Source organism: Ambystoma mexicanum (assembly GCF_040938575.1).
Source record: "Ambystoma mexicanum isolate Mex_15411 chromosome 12 unlocalized genomic scaffold, UKY_AmexF1_1 Mex_chr12_unloc.2, whole genome shotgun sequence".
In the NCBI taxonomy this organism is placed as follows: Eukaryota; Metazoa; Chordata; class Amphibia; order Caudata; family Ambystomatidae; genus Ambystoma; species Ambystoma mexicanum.
In genome coordinates, this window is record NW_027182323.1 from 12792747 (window position 1) to 12806572 (window position 13826).

General features: G+C 48.8%; 2 non-coding genes across 2 annotated transcripts; one reads left to right on the top strand and one right to left on the bottom strand.

The window, feature by feature from the left end:
• Window positions 1–8087: 8087 nt before the first annotated feature.
• TRNAF-GAA (transfer RNA phenylalanine (anticodon GAA)) lies at window positions 8088–8160 on the bottom strand. Its single transcript has one exon. It is a non-coding gene; the product is annotated as a tRNA-Phe (tRNA).
• Window positions 8161–8689: 529 nt separating this feature from the next.
• Window positions 8690–8776, top strand: TRNAY-GUA (transfer RNA tyrosine (anticodon GUA)). Its single transcript is given in 2 exon segments — window positions 8690–8726; window positions 8741–8776. It is a non-coding gene; the product is annotated as a tRNA-Tyr (tRNA).
• The last annotated feature ends 5050 nt before the right edge of the window (window positions 8777–13826 follow it).

Here is a 13826-nt window from a genome sequence, read left to right on the forward strand (position 1 = left end):
AAGTACTCAGCACACGGCACAAGCCTACAGTTTTTGGTGGTGCGTCTGTAGACTTGTTGGGCTACATCAAAGGGAAAGTAGAGTTCAAAGGAAGAGAGACCACCACCAAAGTTTACTTTAGTCAAGAAGGCCCAGGGGTATTAGGGTGGGACGACCAGGCGAAACTGAAAATCAAGCTGGACCCCAGCACAGAGGATCAGATACTGTCAGTCAGTTGGAGGAGCGCACCAGTAGTGAAAAGTGATTACCCCAAACTATTTTTGGAAGAATCTGATCACATCAAGGGCTTCGTCCACAAAATATTACTCAAAACCAACGCAGTTCCGGTCAAGCACAGATTAAGGCCAGTACCGACAACGGCAAGAGACACACTCAGAAGCCAACTGGACAGAATGAAGAAAGATGGCGTCATCGAAGAAATTGAAGCTTCTGAGTGGCTGAGCCCAGTGGTACTCATAAAGAAACAGAACTCACAAGAGCTAAGAGTATGCATTGACCTCCGCAGCCTAAACCTGGAAGTTATTGCAGACAGCTACCCGCTGCCGAGCATAAATGAGTTAATCCTCATGATGAAGGAAGCCAAAGTATTCTCGAAACTGGACATGAGGAACGCCTACCATCAAATTCAACTGCACAAGGAGTCCAAGCCACTCACCGCTTTCATCACCCTGTTTGGCACGTACCAGTTCACCAAAATGCCATTTGGTTTATCATCTGCAGCCTCAGCGTTTCAACGCATGATGGATGCTCTACTGCGGAACGTCAGGAACGTGGCTTATTTCCAGGATGACATCCTTATCTACGCAAAGGACGAACAGATGCACGACGTCACATTGAGAACAGTCCTCACCAAACTGCAAGAAGCGGGTGTGAGATTAAGGTACAAAAAATGTGTGTTCAAAGCAAAAGAAGTTGTGTATTTGTGGTACAAAATATCAGAAAAAGGTATAAGTCCCAAGCAAAACTTACTGCAGGCCTTAATTAAAGCTCCAGAACCCACCAACAAAGACGAAGTGAGGTCATTCCTCGGGATGGCGGAGTACTATGCAAAATTCATCCCCAAATTCTCGGAAACCTCAGCACCGCTCCGAGAGCTCCTCAAAAAAGGGTCGGAGTACACGTGGCAGGAAGATCAGAAGAAAGCGGTGGAAAGCATAAAACAACACATAGTTGAAGCGCCATGCTTGCAACCGTTCAACCCAGAGTGGAGTACAGTCATGACTACAGACGCCAGTGCATATGGACTAGGGGCGGTCCTCACTCAGAAGAAGGGCGACACGGAACATGTGGTAGCGTTTGCCTCGAAAGCCCTATCGTCAGCTGAACAAAACTACTCCACCATAGAGAAGGAGATGTTAGCGTGTACATGGGCTGTGGAACATTTCAGGACATATGTGTGGGGCACGAAGTTCAAGTTGGTTACCGACCATAAGCCCCTCATCCACATGCTCAGCTCAGGTGGCACCAAAGTGTCAACACCCCGATTAGCACGCATAGCAGCAAAACTGCAGGAATACACCTTCGAGGTGCAACACATCTCCGGATGGAAGAATTTGCAGGCAGACTGCATGTCAAGATTGCCAGAGGGCAAGGACAATGCCACCACTTTCTTACAAGAAGAATGCATTGTAGCATCCATTACAGATCTCAAGGCGCCCGACTACCTGGAACTCAGCGAAAAACACTGGATGGAAGAAGACGGAAAGGATCCTACCATGGTGAGAATCAGAGAATGGATCAAAAACGGATGGCCAGACGAAAGGGCAGTGCCAGAAGGTATGAGACCTTATTGGAAAGTGGCAGATGAGATCTCAGAAGCCGACGGCATAATTATGAAAACCGACCAGATAATCCCGCCCGCAGGCATGAGAAAAATCATTCTGTGCAGGGCCCCTGCGGGCCATCTGGGGAACACCATGACACGTTGCAGAGTGAGAGAAGCCTACTGGTGGCCGTCCATGGACCTGGAGATCCGCACCATGATTGAGAGATGCCATGAGTGTCTCAACAGTGACAAGCGCCTGAAAATCGGACAGGCGCCCATGATTCCCACAGAAACCCCGGAAGCGGTGTGGTCAAAAGTGGGTCTAGACTTCATAGGACCATTGGAGACGATGGCGCCCGAGCATCGGTACGGCATAGTGCTAGTGGACTATTTATCGAAATGGTCGAGGCCGAATTTGTTCCTAACATCACGACCGCAACCGTAATAGAGGTCCTGACGGCCATTTTTCAGAGCGAAGGGCTCCCCAACGAGTTAGTAACAGACAACGGAGTACAACTTATATCCAGAGACATGGAACTGTTTCTGAGGAAGCACAACATACACTAGAAGAAAGCAGCACTCTACCATCCCCAAGCAAATGGGCTCGTCGAGAGGGACAATAGGTTAATTAAGGGAGCCATCCAATTAGCAACCGCTTCAGGATTGGATCCCCTCAAAACAACAAAAGAGGCCATCGCAGCTCACAGACTTACCCCCAACGGGATCACCCAAATTTCTCCTTTTCGCATGCTGAGAGGGAGGAGAGCAGCATCCACGCTAGTACCGCCATGGTTGGCCAAAGTAAGAGAAGACGAAGAAGTAAACATGTCGGAAGTGGTGTGGAGAATAGAGAACAACAAGGCACGCATGAAAAGGTGGAGCGACAGAAGAAGAAGGACCAAACAAGAGTCAGAAGTAAAAGAAGGAGATTGGATCAAAATACGGTTACCGACCAAGGATCAGATCACGGGCTCACGGTTCAGCGGACCTGTGAAGGTGATTCACCGAGGAGCCAACCATGTCCGCACCGAAGATGGGCACACATGGAACATGGAAAGAGTAGCCAAGTTTGAAAAGAGGTAAGAGAGAGAAAAGACTTATGAAAGGTCTGAAGCTGAAGGAGTAATGGACAATGAGAGGGGGGAAGAACGAGAGCCGGAGACAGACAGAAGAGAAGTTGAAGGAAATGAGATTCAAGTGGATGCCCCAACTCTCGAGCGAGAAAATGACCAGCAGGACGTGTGCAGTGAGAGAGGCGATCGTCCGCGAAGGGAACACAGAAGACCGGTGAGATACAATGACTATGTATTGCAATGAACTGCCTTTGCATTATCAGGGGGAGGTGTGTAGAGATATCGCAAGACCTGCTGGTCTCGTGAGATCTCATGCGCGGCCGGAAGTGCTGGCCCCGCGCGCTCAGCGAGGCATTCGAGCGGGAGAAAGCCACGGAGCAGGACACGCTCCGGGGCGCTCCTCCCAAGAAGAGGCCTCCAAGCCGCAAGAGAGACTCTCAGCATGTACACGAGTTGTGTCGCAGCTCCAGGGCCTGTTGCCAATCATTGACTCATATCATATATGTTGCAGATTTACTTGAGTGGCACAGAAGAATAAAAGCACACAACTTGCAACCACACCGCCTCCTATCATTTATTGTGAGAATTATACAACAAATTGCTCTAATAACTTACAGGTAATCTTCATTACTCTTAGTCGTACCCTTCCTCGTCACAGCATTTACTTCATGAGGCCCCTGCCTCCGATACAGGACTTTCTTCTATTTCTTTTCTTTTGTCTAACTTCTCCCCTTGACCCTCAGCTTCCTGTTTAACGTATTCAAGCCGCAGCATGGAACCCCCGTAGGGAGGGAGAGGCGGGTCGTCAGTACTGTGACGAGGAAGAGTAGGATTAGGAGTAATGAAGATTGCTTGTAAGTAATCAGAGCATTACCTCCACGTCCACTCTTCCTCGACCCAGTACTTACTTCATGAGGCATACCATAGCAGCAACAGGGAGAGGTCCCAATGAGACACAGAGACAGAAGTGCAGCAACAAAAAAAACACCTTTATTGACTCCAATAATCACATCCCAACAGACAAAACACCAACCCTGAAGGAACCATCCCTAGAGTGAGAGACGTTCAACTGATAGTGGTTGACAAGGTGCTCTGATCCGCCCAGGTTTCAGCCAAACCCCTGTAGAGAAACGCCCAAATCTTCTGTAGAGATAACAGCATCTGGCCAGGAAGCAGCCTAACCCCCTGGTAGATCGACCCTGAACGTGGTCAGGTACAGGCAGGCCAGAAACCAAATAGGACATGGAGACAACAGTACGGATCCACCGGCTAATGAAAACCACAGAGGCCTTACGCCCCGCTCCACGGGGCCACAAGTAACCAAGAGACTATCAGACTGCCGGAAAGGGGCAGTCCGAGCCAAATATTCCAGAACTGCCCGCCGCACCTCAATGGCATGCCAAGCCACCTCGTTCGGCGCCTGGGGTTTCTGAAAAACCGCAGGGAGAACCAGATCCTGAGAAGTGTGAAACTGAGACACAACTTTAGGCAGAAACTTGGGATCACACCGCAAAACCAGAGTCCGGCAGAACTCTCAAGAAAGAGGGTTGACACAACAGAGCCCCAACCTCCCCCAGCCTATGGGCAGACGTGATGGCAATCAGGAAAGCAGTCTTCAGAGTAAGGTGCTTGATATCAATTTCCGACAGGAGCTCAAAGGGATGCCCCTGAAGGAACTTTAAGTCTGGAGGACGATCCCTGGGGGAAGGCCCTTATAGGTACAAGGACGGGAAGCAGAGACACCCCGAAGAAACTTCCCCACCAACACCTCCCCATCCAGGTGGCCATCAGAGTCCCCCAAGAGGATTTTAATGGAGGCCCATTGGGAGCAAAGTGTGGAGATCGCTATGCCCTTGTCAAAACCCTCCTGGAGGAACTGGAGAATAGCGGGTAGACGGTAAGTGATGCAAGTACTCTCCCACCCTCGACACAGTCTGGGCCAAACTTTGCCAGTGTAGGCCAGGTAGCTTGTAGGTTCAACCCCTGCAGTTGCACGTTGCTCTGGCTCTCAGCAGCTGCGGGACAGGACGATCGTCTGTGGCGGGACAGTAGCCTTTTCTCAGCTCACGATGAAGAAAAGAGGACAGTTCCAGTGCAGCACATCACAGGCCACAAGGGGCAGGCAGGCAAGGCTAATACAATAACCGTCACCACATCCGGGCAATGCAGGTACTGCAAATGCTCACGGCATGACACACTCTTTTAAATCGCGACCCAGAGGAGCTAGGACAACATTTGGCGGGAGAGGACCCAGGACCACAAGCTAGCGATTCCCCAAGTCTCGAGTTTCAACTCGGAACAGCAGTGCTCCTATGCGATACCCCAGGTTCAAGCTTGTCAGTTTGCTGGATGGCCCAGGAACACTTCTGATGAGGCTCTTTTTGAGGGTAATCAGGAGGTGCTGAGAGTAGTTGTTCCCCCTACTCCAAAGGGTCGAAGCGCACTTGCAGGCCTTCTGTGGTGGATACAAGAGCAGGGGTCTGACGGAACAACAGCAGGCTCAGGGTGCCAAACCTTCCAGCACTTCTCTGGTGGTTCCAAAGGTCTCCTTTGGCAATTCAGGATACTTGGTCCTTATGTAGTTTGGAGAGAACTTCAGTTGATAGACCTGGAATGGATACAGAGCCCCCTCTCTCATCCGAAATTCGTTTCATGCTCAAATCTAGGATAGCCAACAAAAGATATGCTCTCTTGCATGAACGTCAGGCATGAACCAATCGCGGTCCACATTGGTTCCAGTCATTCAGGCATACCAGACATACTGGCACCAGTAGTGTAGATTGGGACCAGAGAGTCCCAATCCTCTTCCTGGGCATTAGCACACGTGACATGCAGGAGCCCGCGAAAGTTGTGGTTTTCACGGGTGGCTGCATGCCCAAAGCCCTTGTCTGATCGAGCTGGGGGAAGACAAAGGGACAAAATGGACAAAGGACAGAACAAAAGACTTTGTGCCACAGCCATTTTGGCAGTGGTCACAGTCTTGAGCCAAACGCAGTAAACGCAGTATGGTTAACTAAAAAGAATTACAAATACTATAAAAGTAAACTGCTGCCACCAGTTTGTCCTAGGCACACCTGTACAGTCACCAGAAAATCCTTAGAGTGTGTCTAGGGCCATAAAACAAAAGGACCCCTATGTGCGTTACTGTAAGGTACTTGGCACATAGATCAAAAGTTATCAAGAAATGACAACATAATCAAAGACTAAGGGAAATATAGTTTGTCAGTACTGACAGTATGAAGGACGTGTCAGTATCCCCATAACAGATGAACAAAAGCCCAGAGGAGTGCAGCTGAAGGCTGCGCTCCACAGGAAAAAGTCTGGTTAGGTTAGCCAAACAAAAGCAAAAAGTTTGGAGCGGTCCATAAACAGAGGGAAAATTGCACCTAAGGAAAATCTTCCCTAGCGGTGCTTTATTTGGCAAGAGTTAACTTAGTACGATTCTGCTCTGCACTGGCATCCTGGATATGCCGGTGAAGACATTCTTGGCCTCCTCATCCAGGCACCCGGGCAAATGGCACTAAGGTTGGCAGCTTGAACACTCCTTTCATGGGGGCAAAGCTCCCAGCTGAAACCACTGACCGACCACTTCCCTTGCTGAAATCTCGTAACTCCCTCCATTCCTATCCTTTCCCTCTTTCCCCTTTTCTTTATTTGACCCTCCTCATTTCAATGTACATACTTACCTGTTAGCTGGCAGCTTAGCCCCATGGCAGACGCTGTCTCTTGTTGCAGTTCCCAAACCCCCCCACAACCCTCCTCAATCATTGGATTGCCCTGTGGCCATTACTAAGGACTTGTACCCCTGGGTGCCGTGCTCTAACTCCTGGTTGCAGTGGACCCTTGTGGTCTCAACCTGCACTTTTTTTATGTATACACCTCATAACTCCGCCTCGGGGCTCTGAAAAAACGAACAAAGTAGTGCTCAGTACGACAGTAAAATAGAGAGAAAATTGATACAGAAACAATATAGTTATGAGAGAAAGGGAGGGTAGTTTTCGGTTGCACCCGTGCTCGATCACTGTCTGGGGACTGGATAGGACCGGGATGTATAAAACCTTGCCTGGGGGAACGAAACGCCCCTCTGATCTTCTGCCACTGCCTAGATCCTGCCTCTGATCCGCAGACCGCCTCCGACGTTCAGCCCTGCGACTCTCTACCAGATATACAGACAAAGCCCGGCACCGTGGTGGGTCCATCTCCGCTCCATCCTTTTTTGCACCCCTTGTCTCCCTATCCAGTCCTGTGTGATTGGTGCGGTACCCGGCTTAGCCGCATCAACACACACTTGCCCTCCGCAAGATAAATTAGAAAATTGGAACACTTATACTGCTTCATGGGGCATAGCTGCACCCCCCACCCCCCGATCTTGAAACATTTGACGCCCCCGCCCTTACCCCCTTCCCGAACCACCATCACCTTAGCCGGACAAAAACAATAGACACGAGTGGTGTGTGTTGAAAGAAAACACCTGCTGCGTGCTTTATTTGGCAAGAGTTAATTTACGGGTGCTCCGTGTACAGTGCATCACAGTGACAGGATTCTACTCTGCACTGGTGTTTTGTATATGCTGGTGAAGATATTCTTGGCCAACATAATTATAGGGAAGGTTACACAGAAGAATGGCACGTGCCAGTGATTGTGACTTCTGCAAAATCTTAAATCCATCACTTTTTGTTTTGGTGGGAAACTGGACATCATTAACAAGGACTGTGTGTCGCTCACAGGTAATTGGATGTCACTGCTTATGATGTCATGTTGTGTGATGGCATTCTGTAGAATATAATTTCCCAGGACATCATCTGGGTCAAAAGTTGCACCAAATGGTTCACCCACCTACCCTACCCCACCCCACCCGCGCAAATTCAAAAGTTGTCACCACTTCACCTATTCCTTCAACCGCAGCCCTTTAAAAAAAAAAACACCTATGCAACTGGAAATCTTTGCAAAAGCATTAAACTAAATAATGCCCAGTACTGTGAGTTGTGAATTATGGCCATATGTGCCCTGAGTCACATTGAAATATGATGACCCCTATAAGTCTCCTTTCCATTTCATGGCACAGACAGGACATGTTGAAATGAGCAACAAGTTTTAACATGGAAATTACATTTGGGGAGATATAGTAGAAAAATAAGAATTAGAGATTTATTTCCACTGCATCGTCTGCCATTCAATGATAACTTTAAGTGTGAAAAGATTCTGATTATCAAATGGAGCAGCATGAAAAACCTTTAAAAAATATCCCCTGCCGAAACCCGGGATCGCACCAGGGACCTTTAGATCTTCAGTCTAACGCTCGCCCAACTGAGCTATTTCGGCTGATTGATTGTGCTCTTCGGTCGTCTTGCAAAGAAACAGACATCTGCAATCCTAGACCTCATTTCCTTCCTTTTTTGTTGTTGTAATATTGCCCCAGTTATAGCATCGGATTTTCCATTTCTTTGTTTATTCTGTAACCAGCAAGTACAATGGAACAAAACGGGTGGGATGTCAGGAAGGAGATCAATAGAGCTGCTCGCCAAATCATTTCGAAAGAAAAATCGCATTTTCGGCTCCAGGTGCAACTATCACGTGCACGGAGCCTCTCTCCATCGTGCTGTTTCTTGTAGATGTGTGATGGGCCCTTGGCTGTGTTCTAAGTTGATCTTTAAGTACTTTCGAACCAAACCCGCACGGTACTCTTGGTGTCAAAAAATCACGCGGTATACAGCCTGATAATGAATTTAAGGCATTGAAGTGCAACTATAGGGAGCAGGATCAATATTGAAATCACACGTATAAACAATGATATCTTTCACGTTGTGTGCTGGTCATTCAGCATGCCATTTGCAAGCGCTCGTACATGTATCCTTCGATAGCTCAGTTGGTAGAGCGGAGGACTGTAGTGAGGTAATCAGATATCCTTAGGTCGCTGGTTCAAATCCGGCTCGAAGGACATTTTGCTAATAAAACACTTCCGCCACGTAATATCAATGGAAACCGCACACTTATACTGCGCTGAATTTGGTCACATTGAACGACCGGTTCTCAACATTTTTATGACTTTTGGAAACCAGATTGTGATCGTTTGTGCTGGTTGAAAGGTGAGTTGTCTTCCTTTTTAGCAGGACAAGGTTGCCTGTGCTCGGATTCTGTGTCAAGACTGGAGGCCCGAATTATGCTTACTCTTCTCTTTTCTCGAGCAGCATTAAAGCAAAGAATATTAAAAAGAAACCATCACAAAAACGACATTTCCCATTAAAACAGCTGTTTGTAGTCCGTTTATGATAGGTCGAATGTTGTTTCCATGTGACTATTGTATCCAATCCTCTCTAACTGCGTCCATAAACCTGGCTTCCTTTCTCTTCCCTTCCTCTTTCTTTGCTGCTTGGGCAGCAGTTAAGTCAAACTTTATTTACAATTGTGTAGAGATATGCGAGACCTACCGGTCTCGCGAGATCTCGTGCGCGGCCGGAAGTGCGGGCCCCGCACGCTCAGCGAGGCATTCGAGCGGGAGAAAGCCACGGAGCAGGACGTGCTCCCGGGCGCTCCTCCCAAGAAGAGGCCTCCAAGCCGCAAGAGAGACTCTCAGCATGTACACGAGTTGCATCGCAGCTCCAGGACCTGTTGCCCATCATTGACTCATATCATATATGTTGCAGATTTACTTGAGTGGCACAGAAGAATAAAAGCACACAACTTGTAACCACACCGCCTCCTATCATTTATTGTGAGAATTACACAACATAATTGGCGACGAGGATCATCACTAAAACCCGCATGGAGCCATGCAAGGAGCGACACCACCACCGCCCTTCCTGCAAACTCCAGGTAGGCTTGCCATTCCGTGGACACAATGGCAACCCTTATTCACGACGTATGTAGAGGCCATGGGCGGTGCGGGCTACTCGGCGGCGAGACACAGAGCGATGTTACTAAATGCCCTGGGCTTTGAAGGACAGAGGGTGTTTAAGAGTCTCACCCCGGAGCCGGTAGCTGGTGATAATGATGATGAATTCAAGGAGGCTGTGCGAAGGATTGTTAAAAGGTTCGCCAGCAAGGAGAATACCGTCCTGCACAGGATTCGGTTCTACAGCCGCAAACAGGAGGCGTCCGAACCCGTTGATGATTATGTCACCAAACTGCGCGAACTGGCGGTGCTCTGCAGTTTTGGTAACAACGCTGAGACTCTCATCTGCGACATGCTGGTGGTCCACACCAACAGCAGAAAAGTACAAGATAAGTTCATTTTAGAGAAGGAATTGCAGCTGGAAAAAGCTATTGAAATAGCGAGAGCAGTTGAGGAGATGGTAGGCAGAAGGAAAGAATTTGCAAGCGGCCACGGCCCTACCGAAGTTCAATCAGTGGCAATCCGCCCAAAGAAGGAGAGGCCGGTCCTCGATGCGAGAGAAGGAAAATGGGGGAAGAAAGAACCGTTGAAATGCCACAGGTGCACCAGCACGAAGCATCTAGACTTCGATACAGAGTGCCCAGCAAGAGACAAGGAGTGCTCAGTATGCAAAAAGATTGGTCACTTCTCAATCATGTCTCGGTGGCGCAACAAGAAGATCACGAGTGTTAACGCTGAACACAACACAGAGAGGGATTCGTCCTCGGAAGATGAAGGGAGACCGACAGTCATCATGGTGAACAGCTCACGGGCCAGAAGGGAAAAGCCCCACTGTGCAATCAAAATAAATGGACTGGAAACAAGGGTCATGGCTGATTTGGGTTCTGATCTCACCATAATACCCCTACGCACGTACAAAGAGATGATGGGTACAGAGACGGTCCAAGTACTCAGCACACGGCACAAGCCTACAGTTTTTGGTGGTGCGTCTGTAGACTTGTTGGGCTACATCAAAGGGAAAGTAGAGTTCAAAGGAAGAGAGACCACCACCAAAGTTTACTTTAGTCAAGAAGGCCCAGCGGTATTAGGGTGGGACGACCAGGCGAAACTGAAAATCAAGCTGGACCCCAGCACAGAGGATCAGGTACTGTCAGTCAGTTGGAGGAGCGCACCAGTAGTGAAAAGTGATTACCCCAAACTATTTTTGGAAGAATCTGGTCACATCAAGGGCTTCGTCCACAAAATATTACTCAAAACCAACGCAGTTCCGGTTAAGCACAGATTAAGGCCAGTACCGACAACGGCAAGAGACACACTCAGAAGCCAACTGGACAGAATGAAGAAAGATGGCGTCATCGAAGAAATTGAAGCTTCTGAGTGGCTGAGCCCAGTGGTACTCATAAAGAAACAGAACTCACAAGAGCTAAGAGTATGCATTGACCTCCGCAGCATAAACCTGGAAGTTATTGCAGACAGCTACCCGCTGCCGAGCATAAATGAGTTAATCCTCATGATGAAGGAAGCCAAAGTATTCTCGAAACTGGACATGAGGAACGCCTACCATCAAATTCAACTGCACAAGGAGTCCAAGCCACTCACCGCTTTCATCACCCTGTTTGGCACGTACCAGTTCACCAAAATGCCATTTGGTTTATCATCTGCAGCCTCAGCGTTTCAACGCATGATGGATGCTCTACTGCGGAACGTCAGGAACGTGGCTTATTTCCAGGATGACATCCTTATCTACGCAAAGGACGAACAGATGCACGACGTCACATTGAGAACAGTCTTCACCAAACTGCAAGAAGCGGGTGTGAGATTAAGGTACAAAAAATGTGTGTTCAAAGCAAAAGAAGTTGTGTATTTGTGGTACAAAATATCAGAGAAAGGTATAAGTCCCAAGCAAAACTTACTGCAGGCCTTAATTAAAGCTCCAGAACCCACCAACAAAGACGAAGTGAGGTCATTCCTCGGGATGGCGGAGTACTATGCAAAATTCATCCCCAAATTCTCGGAAACCTCAGCACCGCTCCGAGAGCTCCTCAAAAAAGGGTCGGAGTACACGTGGCAGGAAGATCAGAAGAAAGCGGTAGAAAGCATAAAACAACACATAGTTGAAGCGCCATGCTTGCAACCGTTCAACCCAGAGTGGAGTACAGTCATGACTACAGACGCCAGTGCATATGGACTAGGGGCGGTCCTCACTCAGAAGAAGGGCGACACGGAACATGTGGTAGCGTTTGCCTCGAAAACCCTATCGTCAGCTGAACAAAACTACTCCACCATAGAGAAGGAGATGTTAGCGTGTACATGGGCTGTGGAACATTTCAGGACATATGTGTGGGGCACGAAGTTCAAGTTGGTTACCGACCATAAGCCCCTCATCCACATGCTCAGCTCAGGTGGCACCAAAGTGTCAACACCCCGATTAGCACGCATAGCAGCAAAACTGCAGGAATACACCTTCGAGGTGCAACACATCTCCGGATGGAAGAATTTGCAGGCAGACTGCATGTCAAGATTGCCAGAGGGCAAGGACAATGCCACCACTTTCTTACAAGAAGAATGCATTGTAGCACCCATTACAGATCTCAAGGCGCCCGACTACCTGGAACTCAGCGAAAAACACTGGATGGAAGAAGACGGAAAGGATCCTACCATGGTGAGAATCAGAGAATGGATCAAAAACGGATGGCCAGACAAAAGGGCAGTGCCAGAAGGTATGAGACCTTATTGGAAAGTGGCAGATGAGATCTCAGAAGCCGACGGCATAATTATGAAAACCGACCAGATAATCCCGCCCGCAGGCATGAGAAAAATCATTCTGTGCAGGGCCCCTGCGGGCCATCTGGGGAACACCATGACACGTTGCAGAGTGAGAGAAGCCTACTGGTGGCCGTCCATGGACCTGGAGATCCGCACCATGATTGAGAGATGCCATGAGTGTCTCAACAGTGACAAGCGCCTGAAAATCGGACAGGCGCCCATGATTCCCACATAAACCCCGGAAGCGGTGTGGTCAAAAGTGGGTCTAGACTTCATAGGACCTTTGGAGACGATGGCGCCCGAGCATCGGTACGGCATAGTACTAGTGGACTATTTATCGAAATGGTCGAGGCCGAGTTTGTTCCTAACATCACGACCGCAAACGTAATAGAGGTCCTGACGGCCATTTTTCAGAGCGAAGGGCTCCCCAACGAGTTAGTAACAGACAACGGAGTACAACTTATATCCAGAGACATGGAACTGTTTCTGAGGAAGCACAACATACACCAGAAGAAAGCAGCACTCTACCATCCCCAAGCAAATGGGCTTGTCGAGAGGGACAATAGGTTAATTAAGGGAGCCATCCAATTAGCAACCGCTTCAGGATTGGATCCCCTCAAAACAATAAAAGAGGCCATCGCAGCTCACAGACTGACCCCCAACGGGATCACCCAAATTTCTCCTTTTCGCATGCTGAGAGGGAGGAGAGCAGCATCCACGCTAGTACCGCCATGGTTGGCCAAAGTAAGAGAAGACGAAGAAGTAAACATGTCGGAAGTGGTGTGGAGAATAGAGAACAACAAGGCACGCATGAAAAGGTGGAGCGACAGAAGAAGAAGGACCAAACAAGAGTCAGAAGTAAAAGAAGGAGATTGGATCAAAATACGGTTACCGACCAAGGATCAGATCACGGGCTCACGGTTCAGCGGACCTGTGAAGGTGATTCACCGAGGAGCCAACCATGTCCGCACCGAAGATGGGCACACATGGAACATGGAAAGAGTAGCCACGTTTGAAAAGAGGCAAGAGAGAGAAAAGACTTATGAAAGGTCTGAAGCTGAAGGAGTAATGGACAATGAGAGGGGGGAAGAACGAGAGCCGGAGACAGACAGAAGAGAAGTTGAAGGAAATGAGATTCAAGTGGATGCCCCAACTCTCGAGCGAGAAAATGACCAGCAGGACGTGTGCAGTGAGAGAGGCGATCGTCCGCGAAGGGAACACAGAAGACCGGTGAGATACAATGACTATGTATTGCAATGAACTGCCTTTGCATTATCAGGGGGAGGTGTGTAGAGATATCGCAAGACCTGCTGGTCTCGCGAGATCTCATGCGCGGCCGGAAGTGCAGGCCCCGCGCGCTCAGCGAGGCATTCGAGCGGGAGAAAGCCAC